Below are 12,422 nucleotides of genomic sequence, written 5' to 3' on the forward strand. Positions count from 1 at the left end.
TGAAAGTCGAGCTGCTCACCCCAGGGAGAACACTTTGCCACTGTGCAGCGCTATCCATATTGTTTCTCCCCCCCCTCTCTCTCTCTCTGTGTCTCTCTCTCTCACTGTCTTTCTGTCTCTGTCTGTCCGTCCGTCCGTCTGTCTGTCTGTCTCTCCGTGTCTCTCTGTCTGCAAGTGTTTTTTGATTTACTATCATGGTAGATTTTCACGGCAGTTCCCCGTAGCGCAGTGGATAGCGTGCTGGACTTCTAATCAAGAGGTCGCGGGTTCGAATCCCAGCGGAGGATGACTTTAAAAAAAAATGTTTTACACAAACTTAGGCTCTCAGGGCTTGTTGGGATATACGAAGGCATCTGCTCCTGTTTTTTTCCCTGCAGATGAAGTGTATGGTATGTATATGGATATGCAAGCACGCTCTGACACCACCTTGAAACTGAAACTTTTTTCATGGAACAGACTTTTGTCAGGGGCAACCCGTTTCTTGCCGTAGGTTCTTTTACGTGCGCTAACTGCCTGTTGCACACGGGACCTCGGTTTATCGTTTCTTCGCTTGTGACCTGTATACCTTATTTTTCCTCTGTGGCCTGTATTCCTTCTTCTTCCCTTGTGGCCTGTATGCCTTCTTCTTCCCCTTGTGGCCTGCATGCCTTCTTCTTCCCCTTGTGGCCTGCATGCCTTCTTCTTCCCTTGTGGTCTGTATACCTTCTTCCCTTGTGGCCTGCATGCCTTCTTCTTCCCTTGTGGCCTGTATGCCTTCTTCTTCCCCTTGTGGCCTGTATGCCTTCTTCTTCCCCTTGTGGCCTGCATGCCTTCTTCTTCCCTTGTGGCCTGTATTCCTTCTTCCCTTGTGGCCTGTATACCTTCTTCTTCCCTTGTGGCCTGTATGCCTTCTTCTTCCCCTTGTGGCCTGTATGCCTTCTTCTTCCCTTGTGGCCTGTATTCCTTCTTCCCTTGTGGCCTGTATACCTTCTTCTTCCCTTGTGGCCTGTATGCCTTCTTCTTCCCCTTGTGGCCTGTATTCCTTCTTCCCTTGTGGCCTGTATACCTTCTTCTTCCCTTGTGGCCTGTATGCCTTCTTCTTCCCCTTGTGGCCTGTATACCTTCTTCCCTTGTGGCCTGTATGCCTTCTTCTTCCCTTGTGGCCTGCATGCATTCTTCCCTTGTGGCCTGCATGCCTTCTTCTTCCCTTGTGGCCTGTATTCCTTCTTCCCTTGTGGCCTGTATACCTTCCTCCCTTGTGGCCTGTATGCCTTCTTCTTCCCCTTGTGGCCTGTATGCCTTCTTCTTCCCTTGTGGCCTGTATTCCTTCTTCCCTTGTGGCCTGTATACCTTCTTCTTCCCTTGTGGCCTGTATGCCTTCTTCTTCCCCTTGTGGCCTGTATTCCTTCTTCCCTTGTGGCCTGTATACCTTCTTCTTCCCTTGTGGCCTGTATGCCTTCTTCTTCCCCTTGTGGCCTGTATACCTTCTTCCCTTGTGGCCTGTATGCCTTCTTCTTCCCTTGTGGCCTGCATGCATTCTTCCCTTGTGGCCTGCATGCCTTCTTCTTCCCTTGTGGCCTGTATGCCTTCTTCTTCGCTTGTGGCCTGCATGCCTTCTTCTTCCCTTGTGGCCTGCATGCCTTCTTCTTCCCTTGTGGCCTGTATGCCTTCTTCTTCCCTTGTGGCCTGTATGCCTTCTTCTTCCCTTGTGGCCTGTATTCCTTCTTCCCTTGTGGCCTGTATACCTTCTTCTTCCCTTGTGGCCTGTATGCCTTCTTCTTCCCCTTGTGGCCTGTATTCCTTCTTCCCTTGTGGCCTGTATACCTTCTTCCCTTGTGGCCTGTATGCCTTCTTCTTCCCCTTGTGGCCTGTATACCTTCTTCCCTTGTGGCCTGTATGCCTTCTTCTTCCCTTGTGGCCTGCATGCATTCTTCCCTTGTGGCCTGCATGCCTTCTTCTTCCCTTGTGGCCTGTATGCCTTCTTCTTCCCTTGTGGCCTGCATGCCTTCTTCTTCCCTTGTGGCCTGCATGCCTTCTTCTTCCCTTGTGGCCTGTATTCCTTCTTCCCCTGAGGTCTGTATTCCTTCTTCTTCCCTTGTGGCCTGTATACCTTCTTCCCTTGTGGCCTGTATGCCTTCTTCCTCCCATGTGGCCTGTATGCCTTCTTCTTCCCTTGTGGCCTGTATGTCTTCTTCTTCCCTTGTGGCCTGTGTACCTTCTTCTTCCCTTGTGGCCTGCATGCCTTATCATTCCCATGTGGCCTGTATATCTTCTTTCTGTTTACATGTGGACCAGCATATCCATTCCTGCCATGTATTCTTTTCGCCTTATATTCCCTGAGTCTTTTTTTCTCTGTCATGTAGCTGTATATTACATGTTTACACAAACAGAGAAAACTTTTATATGGTCCTGTTGTTACTTTAGCGAACACTCTACGCTGTCTGGTTTAGATATTATCAGACCAATGTTATCTCCAGCCAAAACAATAGTTCTGCATCCTTTGTATCCATACGGTCTAGTGACAGAATAATCAAGAAATGATTGTGGTCACTCCACAGAAGGAAGGGAGGAAGTCTATGTTCTCACATGTAATATACCCCTTCTTGTCTTGACCACGCGTTTTAGGTTAATACCCCCTCCGGTCCACATTTTCTCATTACTACAAGCACTTACATGTATAATGTCGTCAATGACTACTATCTCCTCTGGCCTCCATAGTTAAAGAATATCACAGTGTATTCTCAAAGTCCGATCTATCTCCCGTCAGTATTAATTAAGCACTACATCCTCTTCGAGACCTACATTCTCCAAGGCATACACACATACACTCTCGGAGGCATACATTATCCTACAGGCATACATATATATCACCTCCACGCAGTCTGTTTGTTCTTAGCCTTGTATTCCTTCTTTCCTACACTGCGGTTTCTTACCGCCATTTATTTCTCTCCGTCTCTGGCATCCATTTTCTCAGACCGATATTCCCTCACCTCCTGTATCCACTCCGGCCTGTTTTCTTTGCTCAAGATGCCCTCTGGCCTACATTTTCTTTGCGTTATAACCATGTGGCTTGTGTTCCTACGGCACTGATATCCACTCTGGCATGTGCATACCAGCATGCGTGCGTGTGCGTGTGCGTGTGTATGTGTGTGTGTGTGTGAGTGAGAGTGTCTTTTGGCGTGCATGCCGCGTTTGTGACACAGGCACGTTTGTCATCTTACTCTTGGAACATACGTGTAGGGTGGTAAAGATTTCACACTTGCCTGCTGGCACAAAGGTCTGAGTAATTTTTTTTTTCTACCAGTTTTGCGTGTGGCTGTAATGATGATCTGCAGGTGACAAAATCGTGTAATATTCCACTGATGCCGTGGTTGATCTGTGTATGTTATATGCATACATGTATAAAAGCAAACTGGGATTGCAAATGTATATAAAAAAAAAATTTAAAAAGATTTTCAAAAGAGTATAGTTCTTCCAACGTTGCAAATAACTGACCGACTCATAAAGTCACTCAGATAAACTTGGCACATCATGTTTTGACGACCACAGACGCTGAAGGAGAAGGACATGGGTTACTTAATACGACAGATAAGACTGGTGAAGATAATCATGGGTGAAGCACTAAAACAGATGACCGAAGGCCACACACTGAAGGGACAGGGACAGCGGGGGAACACCACTGTCAAAGCCTGAAGGGGAAAAGGGGGATGTGATAAATTGATTGTAGCCATGCTGGTAGCAAACACCCTACATGTATACATGTGCGTGGATGAATATAGGGTATTTGGTGGTATAGAACCTGTAAAAACCCAGTATAATTCTGCAAACATCTCCACAGAAACATTGTGGACACCTGCCTTTGTATATTGGGTTTTCGGTATGAGTGCTTGTAGTAGCTGACATCGTGATAGTAGTATTAGTAGCATTAACCGAAAAAGTACTTGTAGTAGTGGTAGCAGCAGTAGTAGTAGTCGTAGCAGTAGTGGCAGTAGCAGAAGTAGTTTTGGGTTGTAAATTTGGTATTCCTGATGCGTATTAATGTCCTTACTGATGTATTTTGTAAATATGAAATGTTGATGGTTCGATTTAAATTTGCATATAAAGCACACACACACATACACACACACACACACAAATGAATTCTAACACGACGACCCAGATATTTATAAAAAAACAAAAACAAACAACAACCCCCCCCCCCAAAAAAAAACAAAAAAACCCACAAAAAAACAGCAACAAAACAAAAAACAAATAAAACTGCCAGTCAGCTAGCGTGCCTGCACACACACACACACACACACACACACACACACACACACACACACTTATGTAAGCACCCACCTGCAACAGGCCTGGATGCACACAGCCACACAGACAGCAATCAATACTCCACTTGGTCAGGTATCCAGCATCACTTTCCGTGGACCACAGTGACGTGCACCATCACCGTGCACGGGCAACACGAACCTCTGCCGCACACAACGAACAACGAACAAAAAAACCCACACGGATTGACGACGAGTAACGAAATCAACTGATGATACTCCTCCTTTGTTGGGAAAGTTTTTAACTTGTAACTTTTATTTCCACTTAAAAAAAAACCTTTGACTGGTCTGGGTTTTGTGCGTGTGTGTTTTGTTTGTTTTGATTTTTTTCTCCCCACTGATATTGGTCTTTTCCCCCTGTGATGGCCTGTTACACGTTTTTATACTTGTATTGTGTTTCTAATAACGACGCTCTTGCAGGCAGCAGTAAATCAACTCTTCACGCAGCTCTTCTTCCAGCAGTCTGTAAATCAAACTTTGGGTGACCGGTTCTCGGGGTGTGGGGTCCTTGACTTCACTACCCCCTGGTTGAGGAAGGACCAAGAGGAGGTGGTAAGGGGTGGGGGGCAAGGCGTGGGACCCGAATCAATGGTGTGGGTAGTGGTGGTCCATTTGGTTGGCTTGGGCCTGTCACCTCTTTACTAGGCTGTCATAACGGGCGGCGCGGCCCCCCCGCCACACATTTATCACCACCTTGTGAAACGTGCAAGTTCCGCCGACACCCTTACCGTGCCCCTTGCCGGAATAAATCACCACTCATAAATCATGTCACAGGCCGTCACGGAGCTTCGTCAGTCGCTGTGCCGTGAGGCGCTCTCTCTCTCTCTCAAGGTAGCGGAGTGAGAGTGAGAGAGAGGAAGAGAGAGAGAAGCGGGCCAGGCAGAGGAAGACAAGAGGCCAGCAAGGCAAGGCAAGGCTACAAGGCAGGCAAGCTGCTAACTGGCACAAAACTCGGGGCTGGCCGCTTTGCAAGCTTGCAAGTACACAAGGTAGATTTGCTCAGTGTTGTGTGCCATGTGCGACTTGTTCTCCCGTCGCTCCTCCCACCTCTCATCTTGGGGGTTCCCTCCTCACTTGGCCCGTCACTCAGGGGGCACGCGCGCTGGCTTATTGGTCGTCCGCCCCCTCCTGGCCCCGCCCCTCCAATTAGGGACGGGAGGGGAGGTGCAAGGGGGTGAGGGGGGGCTGTTGATGAGCGTTTGATGAACATCGGTGGAGGTGTGAACACTTATATTGGGGGAGGTAGTGGGGGAGAGAGAGAGATGGGGGGAAAGGGGGACGTGTTAAACGGGTGGGGGTGAGGGTGACGTAGTGAGTCTGCCACATGACGCAGGAATGCCCCAGGAGAAGTGGATACGAAGAATCTGAAGACATCGATCCCTGTCTCCACGGAAGATTAGAAAGAAAGAAAGAAAGAAAGAAAGAAAAAATTCCAGAAGACAGACCGACACATAGCGATAGTTCCAGATCGATCAGTACTGTACGTGCTGCAGACAGTGTCACGGGCCGGCATCAAGAACAGTGTGCTGCAGGTCTGGCCACTAATGCCTCGCTAACGACTCTCCACACACCAGGTATAGCCCCAAATCAATACAAGCCATTTGTTGGCAGTCCTCTTGTATGTTCCCAGTATATAAGTATACTTGATCAATGGAAGAACGAACTTGATAAAAGTTTGCTTTTAGTTTTGTTCTTGCTTAAAGCACAACGATACCACGCAAGTTTCACGACTTATGAGTAAAACTTAAGTCATAAGAATTTGTTTCTTCTTCATTCATAAAAGATACCACGGAAGGGGATGGGGAGTTCCAGATAAGAGAGGGCACGTTTGTTCATATAATAGAGACGTGGTCATTAAATTAGACCCTGACAGTCAATGTAAATGGTCAGACCATGAATTAATTGCCGAACATTCGAGCTTTGAATGAAATATTTATGAGGTAAATGTCTCTTTGACAAGTGCCAATACTGCGACCTCACGTCGTTATCATCGTTATTTTATCCCCACTCCCAACCCTACTCCCTAGAAACACGCACGCACACACGCACGCGCGAGCACACACACATTCCCATATATCGCTGTGTCCATGTTCGTATGCATCATGTGCCTCATTTGGTGACTCACGTTCAAATGCTTTCGTGTATCATTATATCCCACAATGCTGATTTATCTCCTGGTATTTCACTGGATGAGCGCATTGCATTTTTATTTTTTACCTCGACGCATTAGCAGAAAAAAGACCTCTGCAGTGATACGCAGGGAAATAAAACGAGAGGTATATTTCACAGGATTAGCACAACAGAAATGTGTTGGAAGCGAAAACAAGTCTTCTCCCTCCCATATTTATGAGTTTCTTCGCCTGGCTTTACTTTTTCAAATCTTTAATCAATGAAACAGAATAGTCGGAGCCAGAAATACGATAGCTGAAAACGGAGTAACGGGATGTTTACACATAGCTGCTCGAATATAATACTTCACTATTATCATGATGTCAGCTCTTTGTTTTCTTTTCTTTGCTTCTTCGGCTAAAGGTGGTTCTTGTATTTCTGGAACATTACTTTCTCCATCCCGCCTCACCCAGTTTTTAATGTCTTGTTTTTTCGTTGTTGTGAACACGGGCAAGAAAAAGATCCAGTTTTTTTTCTCGGGGTGGGGGGCTCAGTGGGGTGGGATGGCTTATTCATATAAAATAAAGAAAAAAAGGTGTTATTTGCTGTCCTTTACAAATAATTTCTACTGTCTGAATAGAATAGAACAGATTTTATTGTCGTGAAACCGTAAGGTTTATAAGACGCAAGTGCAATGGTAAAGAAATGAATGAATGAAAAACACACAATTAATCAATCAGTTAATGCAGTAAATTGCAGCAGCATTCATAAACAAATTTTCCTAATCTTGTTTGTATATATTCATCATCTGTTCATCACCTGACTGGGAATATTTCCTGTGTTATTCGAATTTTGAATATCTTTTAAAAATTGTTGCCTTAAGGTTTTATATTTAATACAATGATCAAGAAGATGGATTTCGTCTTCCAGGATGTTACACTTGTTGCACAATCTGTCTTCTTGTGGAATATTTATTGTCTGGATTTCTTTTTTGGATTTATGTGTGCTCCATGCTACATATTGGTCATTTGCGTGTCGGCTCAGTTGAAAGTCTAGACTACAGATCACCTGTCAGATGTCTGGACCGGGATCTGGACTGATACATGCAGCGGAGGAAGTTGTCTTTTTTTTTTTAAATGCACAGAAAAAGTGGGTAATATCCTCAACACCTTGATTTGTCCAAAGGTAACCCCAAACCAAACATATACAATTTACTGCGAAAATCTGAAGCCCAATTTCTTTTACCACATGCATCCAAATAAAACAGCAATTTGTATGTTTTCCGTGGTAATCTTGATTCGTCCATTCAGTTCTCGTATCTAACACATTTTACAGCTGAAATTGTGTATATTGGGTACTTTTCAGTCTCTCCAAATACATAATCATTTGGCGTTCGCATTTCGACCCTTAGAATTTTTTTGAAGTGTAAAATTATGCATCATTACGCAGTAATAAGCCCAGACCCTATAACTCAGCACCATACCGGATAACAGGCTGTGTCTGTGCGTCATACAATCTCAAACACAAAACGAGAAAAGTACGATTTAACTCGGTTTTCGCAATCTACACAACACATCATTTTTGGTGTTGCTCTGCTGGTAAGATTCTGACACGCTGCAACAAAACTCAACCTTGTGGAGTAATAAATGCCTAAGTACTTTATACACAACAATGAGTACAGCAATTCCACCATTATTCCAACGTTCTCTGGCTGCTAAATATCCACCTTTTCTGAATACAACGATATTACTGGCTGCTAAATATCCACCTTTTCTAAATACAACATTACTGGCTGCTAAATATCCACCTTTTCTAAATACAATGATGTTACTGGCTGCTAAATATCCACCTTTTCTAAATACAACGATGTTGCTGGCTGCTAAAAATATCCACCTTTTCTAAATACAATGTTGTTGATTTTACTCGTGCTTACTTTAAGACGAAGAGCTAAAGATGCGAGAGAGAGAGAGAGAGAGAGAGAGAGAGAGAGAGAGAGATTTAATACAAACTTCAAAAACAGCAAAGAGGGCCGTTCGAGTTGTTACCTTTAAAGGGAGAGAGAGCCTTTTGTAATGTCTGACGTCATGATTCGTGTATGCACCCTATGGTTTCTCACCAAATGTCTACGGCCAACAGCAGAGAACCCATCCCCCAATGACAAATATTCAAATGATGTTTGATGCTGTTGGCGGCTGAAATGATGATGATGATGATGATGATGATGATGATGATAACAAAACGAAAACAAGTTTGCCACTTGATCTGTGTCAAATTTATGTATCATGCTCTGGAAAAGAGAGAATGGATTTTCTTTCTTCTTTTTGGTTTTGTTTGTTTGTTTGTTTCGTTTTCCTTGAGAGAGAGAGAGAGAGAGAGAGAGAGAGAGAGAGACAGAGACAGAGACAGAGACAGAGACAGAGAAACAGAGAGGCAGAGAGAAGAAGAGGAAGAGGGGAGGAGATGGGGAGTTTGGGGGTTGGGGGGGGGGGGGGGGGTAGGGAGGGAGGAAGTGATAACAAGAGGAGCCGGCAGCCGGCAAGGTAACAAGAATGATGATGCTCTCTACATGGGCGCTGACAGATGAGGCGCGCGCTCCTCACGAGCGGGAAGTTTTATAAGGCTCTTCCCTCCTTTTGACGTGCCGCCGCTGGTTATTAGTTTGTGGGCCTTACAATGTGGGGCTTTTGTTGTTGTTGTTTTGTTGCTTTTGTTTGTATGTTTGCCTGTTTGTTTCTTCTTCTTGTTTTTTTCTTTTTTTTTTTTATGGGGATAGGTCGGGAGCTGGATGAGAGGTTGTGAGAGGCCTAACAAATTAAGAATTAAGGTGGCTCAAAAGAGTCTCTCTCTCTCACGCACACACATATCTCCCTCTCTCTCCCTCCCTCCCTCCTCATTCTCTCCATCTCTGTTATTCTTTTCTTCTTCAACATCATCTTTTTTCTATCTTCTTTCGGTCTATCCTTCTCCGAACTGAGAAAAGAGTATGCACTCTTTCTAACACAAAATAAAAAATAAAAAAAGCATTCTGAATTGGCCCCAAATAAAGTATAGAATAACATAAGAATGTGATTAAAATATTTTTTAAAAAGAGAAAAATCAAACAAGCAAAACAAAAAAACTTTTTAAAGAGACACTGATATGAAATAAATGCAAAAATAAAAACGACATACCGGCAATTGTGACATGGCAAGGCCGCCTCATTTTACCGTGGACGTTTGAAGCTCATGGTGGGAAGTGGATCTGTTTTCGGCCAATCACCGCACGCCCAGCTCGCTTCCATCATCGTTGCTGCGGGGCTGCGCTTCCGGTGCGTCCTAATTATACAGAGACAGGGCGAAATTTAAGATTTTAGTTGGTTTCCAGTCCGATAAAAGAGACACGTTCTTGCAGGATGAACTAAGAGTTTTACGAGGCAACTTCGAAATGGGCTGGGGGAGGAGGGGGGAGGGGGGGGGGGGGGGGGGGGGGGGGGGGGGGGGGGGGGAGGATTATGACGGTTGTCAAGCCGCAGCGAAAACGTAAATATCCGATTTCAGAGTGGTTTTGTGTTGTTCTTACATCCCATCTCACATTCCTCTACTTCCCACGATTTAATTCACACTGATTTAGAGATGAAAGACCTGTTCCTTATCATATGTGTGTGTGAGAGAGAGAGTGACATGAGAGAGAGACATCATAGTGAGAGAGAGAGTGACATGAGAGAGAGACATCATAGTGAGAGAGAGAGAGAGAGAGAGAGAGAGAGAGAGAGAGACATGAGAGAGAGAGAGTGACATGAGAGAGAGACACGAGAGAGAGAATGACATGACAGAGAGAGAGAGAGAGAGAGAGAGAGAGAGAGAGAGAGACATGAGAGAGAGAGAGTGACATGAGAGAAAGACATGAGAGAGAGAATGACATGAGAGTGAGAGACATGAGAGAGAGAGACATGAGAGAGAGAGAGAGAGACATGAGAGAGAGAGAGAGAGAGTGACATGAGAGAGAGAATGACATGAGAGTGAGAGACATGAGAGAGACAAGAGAGACATGAGAGAGTGACGTGAGAGAGAGACATGAGAGAAAGACATGAGAGAGAGTGACATGAGAGAGAGAGAGAGAGTGACATGAGAGAGAGGCATGAGAGAGAGACATGAGAGAGAGTGACATGAGAGAGAGAGAGTGACAGAGAGACATCAGAGAGAGAGAGACATAAGAGAGAGTGACATGATAGAGAGTGACATGAGAGAGACATGAGAGAGAGTGACATGAGAGAGAGACATGAGAGAAAGACATGAGAGAGAGTGACATGAGAGAGAGAGAGAGTGACATGAGAGAGAGGCATGAGAGAGAGACATGAGAGAAAGTGACATGAGAGAGAGAGAGAGAGTGACAGAGAGACATCAGAGAGAGAGAGACATAAGAGAGAGTGACATGATAGAGAGTGACATGAGAGAGACATGAGAGAGAGAGAGAGTGGCATGAGAGAGAGAGAGAGAGAGAGAGAGAGAGAGAGGCATGAGAGAGAGAGAGTGACATGAGAGAGAGTGGCAAGAGAGAGAGAGAGAGAGAGAGAGAGAGAGAGAGAGAGACATGAGAAAGAGACATGAGAGAGACGAGAGAGAGAGAGAGAGAGAGAGAGAGAGAGAGAGAGTCATGAGAGAGTGACATGAGAGAGAGTCATGAGAGAGAGAGAGAGTCATGAGAGAGAGTGACATGAGAGAGAATGAGAGAGAGAGAGAGTGACATGAGAGAGAGTGACATGAGAGAGAATGAGAGAGAGAGTGACATGAGAGAGACTTGAGAGAGAGAGAGAGAGTGACATGAGAGAGAGAGAGAGCGAGAGAGCGAGAGAGAGAGCGAGAGCGACATGAGAGAAAGACATGAGAGAGAGAGACATGAGAGTGACATGAGAGAGAGAGAGAGAGAGAGAGAGTGAGACACGAGAGAGAGAGAGAGAGAGAGAGAGAGAGACACATGAGGGTGACATGAGAGTGACATGAGAGAGAGATAGAGTGACATGAGAGAGAGTGACATGAGAGAGAGTGACATGAGAGAGAGAGACAGAGATGAGGGAGAGAGAGAGAGAGAGAGAGAGAGAGAGAGAGAGTGACATGAGAGATAGAGAGAGAGAGATGAGAGAGAGAGTGACATGAGAGAGAGAGAAACGAAACGAAACGAATTTTTATTTAACGAGGGTAGTGGAGTAAGCACAGCTGCTTGTTTACATCCAGCCCTCAAGGGCAAAGAAGAAAAGGGGAAAAAAAGAAAGAAAAAAGAGAAAAAAAAAGAAAAAGAAAAGAAAAGCAACAAAAAAAGAAAAAGAAAAAAAAAAGCAAAGGCAGAACACACACACACACACGCACACACACACACACACACACACACACACACACACACACACACACAATTACATATGAAAATTAAAGGCTTAAATGAAAGCATGCACATTACCTAATTAAGCACGACACGACAGACTAGAGAGAGAGAGAGAGAGAGAGAGAGAGAGAGAGAGAGAGAGAGAGAAGAGCACACACAAAACAGTTTTGGGGCTAATCTTGACAAAGTCAAAAGTGCTTCTCATTAAACCCAGTTTGTGTCCCTGTCATCTTTATAAGTGACGTGGTGCTCAGCATTCTGATTGGGCAATCCTTCAAAGAGAAAATTATGCAAAGGGATCTTACGAGAACTTCCGAGGTAAATAGTATTATGTTCTAATTGTTTCAGATCATCCGTGGTATCATTCGATTGATACGTCGGAACATATAATTGAAATGTCATCTCAGTTGTTGGTGTTGTTTTTCCTCTCTTTATTTGTATAAGTTTTTTTTATTTTATAGATTTGATACTGGGATAAGCAGATGGCTTTTTCTTCTGATTTTGTGTGTGTTCCATATTGATATGGCTTTAAAATAAATCTAGTTCTAACGATTAATAACATGAATATGGGTGTAATGAAAACAAAATCTCCGTTATGTAGTCAGTAGAATAACCATCATAGGAGATGGAAATGAGGGTGATGGGGGTTATCTG

General features: G+C 44.5%; 1 protein-coding gene across 1 annotated transcript in view; it reads right to left on the reverse strand.

Moving 5' to 3' along the window:
- Positions 1-5,234, reverse strand: part of LOC143300916 (fibroblast growth factor receptor-like 1) — a 149,276-nt gene extending 144,042 nt beyond the window's left edge. Inside the window, exon 1 of the mRNA XM_076614866.1 lies at positions 4,321-5,234. The gene's annotated coding sequence lies outside the window, so the exon portion shown is untranslated. The remainder of the gene's footprint in view (positions 1-4,320) is intronic.
- Between the last annotated feature and the right edge of the window lie 7,188 nt (positions 5,235-12,422).

This window comes from Babylonia areolata, chromosome 2, assembly GCF_041734735.1.
Source record: "Babylonia areolata isolate BAREFJ2019XMU chromosome 2, ASM4173473v1, whole genome shotgun sequence".
NCBI lineage: Eukaryota > Metazoa > Mollusca > Gastropoda > Neogastropoda > Buccinidae > Babylonia > Babylonia areolata.